This window comes from Vicugna pacos, unplaced genomic scaffold, assembly GCF_048564905.1.
Source record: "Vicugna pacos unplaced genomic scaffold, VicPac4 scaffold_5, whole genome shotgun sequence".
Classification (NCBI taxonomy): Eukaryota; Metazoa; Chordata; class Mammalia; order Artiodactyla; family Camelidae; genus Vicugna; species Vicugna pacos.
Window position 1 is genome coordinate 746,360 of NW_027328726.1, and position 4,810 is coordinate 751,169.

The 4,810-nt window shown below is 53.9% G+C and overlaps 1 non-coding gene across 1 annotated transcript; it reads left to right on the forward strand.

Moving 5' to 3' along the window:
• Positions 1-3,235: 3,235 nt before the first annotated feature.
• On the forward strand, positions 3,236-3,342 carry LOC140692327 (U6 spliceosomal RNA). The gene has a single exon (XR_012067898.1). It is a non-coding gene; the product is annotated as a U6 spliceosomal RNA (small nuclear RNA).
• The last annotated feature ends 1,468 nt before the right edge of the window (positions 3,343-4,810 follow it).

A 4,810-nucleotide genomic window follows, 5' to 3' on the forward strand; every position in this document is an offset into this window, starting at 1 on the left:
CCAACCCTCCGAGTGGTGCTTGTTTCTTGGCTGGCCTGTCATTTCCAAAACAGCACCATTGACACTAAGAACGTCACTCTCGTTCCGGCATAAAGAAGACATCTGGGGAGGGTGGGGTCGGGGGTGGGGTGTAGATCTACGTTATGTCCTGATTCCAGGAAGGAAAGGGGCCAGGGTCAGCGTGCCCTTCTTTCTGGGGTATCTGTCTGTTCGCTTTTGGTGTTCGGCTGGTTTGGTTATTTCGGCTTTCTGTTTGGTTCCTTTCACAGATCCAGTGGCTCAAAGCAGCATTCTGATTTTCTTTTCTCCTGGGGTTTGGTTTTTGATAGGTAGAGGGACAGGGCCCACGCAGGGGTGGGGGTGGGGGTGGGGGTCACTGCGGCAGAGAAAGGGAGGCGGCTATGGTGAAATCATCGAGCTGAGGGGATTTCTACGAGAGGGACTCTCCGAAGTGAATGGGGTCCAAGGAGATCATCAGGGTTTCTGTGTGCTCGGTTGGTTTTGTTCGTGCGTGTGTTTGTTTTTTCTGGACGAGGCCAAAGAACTCCTCGGGTGGAGGTGCGTGTCCGAAGGGTCTGACAGGATGGGAGGATGCGGGGCGAGTCAGTCCATGTGCCCAGAAAGAGAGAGAACCTGTCATAGCTGAGACTCAGGCCTTTTTTGGACCTAGGCCCAGAGAGCAGTTCGGCTCCGAGCATTCACGGAGAAGTTCGTCGCCACCTCAGTCGTGTCCCCCACCCCCGCCCTCCCCCGCGCCTCGGCCCCCAGTGAAGGAGGAATCATGAAGTGGCCGCACTTAGGCTAAGCCAATTTTTGGCTTTATGCTTACTGCTTGCTTTTAGAACGATCAGCAAACTCGACTGACCAGACACCGCTCCCAGCCCCAGGCCCACTGTTCAAAGCAGCTAAAGTTGTCGATTCTAACTGTTTGATTGGACCTTCCTCTGATCGTTCAAATTGACAATCATGTTTGACGTCTGAGTCTTGCCCCAGGAAGGGAGTCACGGGAGGATAAGCTCAGGAGAACGACCAGCCCCCTCCCACCCCCCCACCCCGAGTTCCTCCGTGGCGCTGGTGCCGCCGGGTGAGTCTGACCAGAGAAAGAAGGTCACGGGCTGATGACCTACTAGACCACCAGGAGGTCCCATGTTACCAGACACTCATCCAGATTTAGGAGGAAGTTTTATCAGAGACCTTTGTTGATCATGAGCACCTTTTATGCTCCCGCCTGTTGTGATTCCCTTTCATGCTCCAACCTGTTCGTCCACAGAAGCATGAAACCCCAACCCCAAGACGGGTTCACAGTTTGGAAGGCACTAGCCTGCTGTGAGTCCCCTTTGCCCAGCAAAGCAATCAAGCTGCCTCTTTTCTTCTAAACTCTAAGACCCTGTCTCTGGGTTATTTGGCTCGTCAGGGACGGGGTTGGGGAGGGCGATCTTTCGGCAACACCCGCACAAGTTTCCCTGAGTGGCAGGAACCAGCGTGGCCCTCAGGCCTCAGCCCCGCAGGCAGGCAGGCAGGCAGGCAGGCAGAGCTGGAGCGACCGTTGGTCCCGCCCCCGCCCGCGCATCCCCCCCCGCCCCCCGCCGCTGCTTCCGCCGCCGCCGCCGCCGCCGCCGCCGCCGCCGCCGCCGCCGCCGCCGCCGCCGCCGCCGCCGCCGCCGCCGCCGCCGCCGCCGCCGCCGCCGCCGCCACTGCCGCCGCCGCCCAGGCCTCCTCCACCGATCGGTCCCAAATCGGGTCCTAAATCGACTGGACTGTCTCCTGGAAGCGGGGGCGGGGACGTCAGGAGGATCCATTCGGCAGGGCCTCGTTCAATCGCTTCATTCAAATGCAGAAAGCTCTGTGCTCAGGTCAGAGCCTTTGACTTGGCCTCCGGCTCCTCTCTGTTGAACGGCTTTTGTTTTTTGGTTTCAATTTCCCCACCCTTAGGCCACCCCGTCCCAACTGCACGGAGGGAGGCGGGAGGGAGGGGGAGAATCTCGCCTGGTCTCAGGCCAAAGGAGTCCCCTCCTTTTCCTAACCTGGGTAAACCCCACTAAACCGTTTGAGAATCATGGAAGGGCATGGAAGCAGACCTCTGACTTGATAGATTCCTCTGGGATGGGAGACTTTAAAAAAAAAAAATTCTTTTTCCCCTGCTTCCAGGGAGGCAGAAAGGAGGGACAGAGTGTTCCTCTTGCCTCGGGCAGTTCTTTCTTTGTTTCTTTCTTTTGTTAAATCATGCTTTTTTTTTTTTCCTTCCTTTTTTTCCTTCCAGTTTTATTGAGACAGAGTTGACATACAGCAGTGTATACTTTGGGGGGCGGGCGGGGAGAGGAATTCGATTTTATGCATTTATTTTTGACCGGAGGTACTGGGGATTTAACCCAAGACCTTGTGCTTGCTTGCTAAGCACACACTCTACCACTGACCTATACCCTCCCCCTTGGCCACTTGTGAAGTCCCTTTCATTCAGCATAATCCATCGGGCACATTTTGGGGCAGCCTACTCTGGACCCCAACATTTCCCTATTCTGTAACTTCCCTGGAAGTTTTACACATTAAAAGCTGGGCTGTTGACTGTGCGTGTGCGTGTGCGTCCGTGCGTGCGTGCGTGCGGTCTGGGGGCAGGAGGGAGGGAATGGTTTCCTAGGGGGCCTGCGTTCCATGGACCCAGTTTCTCAGTTCTGAGAACAGGCCTGTTCAAGGAAACAGTTGTAGTATCTCGTCTCAGGAGGCGGTGGTGTCGATGGGCTTCTGAAGCTAGGCCTAGGGAGCAAGCAGTCAGGTATCGCCTAAGAGGCACTTGTGTGGACAACCAAAGTACAGCACAAAGGTGAATCGTCGGAGCAGATGAGAAACCAGATTCAGGGCCGGGAGTAGGGGGTCAGTCTGGTAGGAGATTTCCACACATCGGGGTCATCGAAACGGCTCGAGCAGTTTGAAATGCCTCTGATGAGGTCCTGGGGTGTTCGGCTCAACTCTCTGAGCGGCTCCCCCGAAAACAGGCCCGAGGATGGTTTCCACAGGAGCTGTTGTGGCCATTTCTCTGACGTTTACCTCCCGTTGTCCAGCTTCAGTCTGCAGGGCTTCAGGAGACGGAGCGTTTTCGTACTCAATGATGCCAAGGCAAAAGGGTGAGAGAAAATGGGAAACATTCGTGGAGAGGGTCCTAGGCAGATAGTGGAGGCAACTAGAAGACCTTCAGTCTCCGGGCTGGCTTTCAGGTTGAGACAAAAACCCTAAGGAAAGCGCTTGCTGCCACAGGACATAGACTAACATGGGAACCATCCAGAGAAGATCAGCACGGCCCCTGAACGTGGACGACACACGCCCATGCGTGAAGCGTTCCATAGTTTTAGTGAAGTCAGTCACCCAGGGAAAGACAGATATCCTATGCCATCACTTCTAGGTGGGATCTGAAAGTAAGTCAAGACACCCATCCATACATAAATAACTCCATTTTAAAAAGACTCCAAGGAACCTATTTACAAAACAGAAACAGACTGGACTCGCAGACATGGAAAAGAAACCGATGGTTAACACAGGGGACAGGGTAGGGTGGAGGAACGGGGTAAGGCGGAGGGATAAATCAGGAGTTTGGGATTAGCAGATATAAACCACCCTATACAAACTAGGTACACAAGTAGGTCCTACTGTCTAGCACAGGGAACTATGTTCAATAGCTTGTAATAACCTATCCTGAAAAAGTATGCGTGTGTGTGTGTGTGTGTGTGTGTGTGTGTGTGTGTGTGTGTGAATAAGTGAATCACTATGCCGTACGTCATAAATGAACACAACATTGTAAGTCAACTATACTTCCATTGACAGAGAGTTCCTACAATAAGCAGGCAGACAGACCGACAGACCGTCAGACAGACAGACAGGCAGGCAGACAGACAGACAGACAGACACACACACACACACACACACACACACACACACACACTGTCTGTCTGTCTGTCTGTCTGCCTGTCTGTCTGTCTGTCTCTCTCTCTCTCTCTCTCTCTCTCTCTCTTTCTCTGTCTGTCTGTCTATCTGTCTGTCTCTCTTCTAAGGGTGGAGAAGAGTTTGCTGAGCTATTTCGGGGGCCCTCTCATCCTAGTTCCTATCTCCAAGTTGGTTCAAAGTCCAAAAGGCCGTCAAGCACTTAGTCAGATAGGTCCCTCGAAGAATACCTCCCACATCACGATGACAGACTTCTTAGGCCAGCCGAGAAGGTCCTTCAGTTCTGTGCCCATCTTGGCTCTAAGTTGATGTCAGTCCTCCAGGATCCAAGAAAGCCACGTTGGAAAACAAGTGGTGATTTTGATGGGACAGAAGATCAGTCATTTGGGGGGCGAAGGGTGGGGTAGGGAGAGATACCAGCCTGTCTGTCTGTTTTCATCCAGTGTGGGAGCCTTCCCAAAGAGATAACTCGAGAAGAGAGAAACGGGGAGTTGACAAAGAACACGTGCGGTGGCGTGCCCTCCCCCCACCCCAGGAGAAGGCCAAGCCAGAAGTCCCTCCGGATGGCGGGCTCTGGACTCCGGCTTCCAGGGGAAGCGATATTTTTTCCTCCCCATTTCAGGCCCGGAAGAAGAGGGAGAGGCAGAGTGTCCTTCTCGGGCATCCGTTGTTTCTGAAGCACGCTTGTTGCCGAAAGATCGGCCCCCGTCCCCGATGAGCCCAAGAATCCAGAGACAAGGCCTTGGAGCTTAGAAGAAAAGAGGTCATTTTATCGCTCTGCCGGGCAAAGGGGATTCACAGCAGGCTAGCGTCTTCAAAACTGTGTACCCACCTTGGGGATGGAGTGGGTGGGGTGGTTCTAGAGCCATAGCTCAAACAA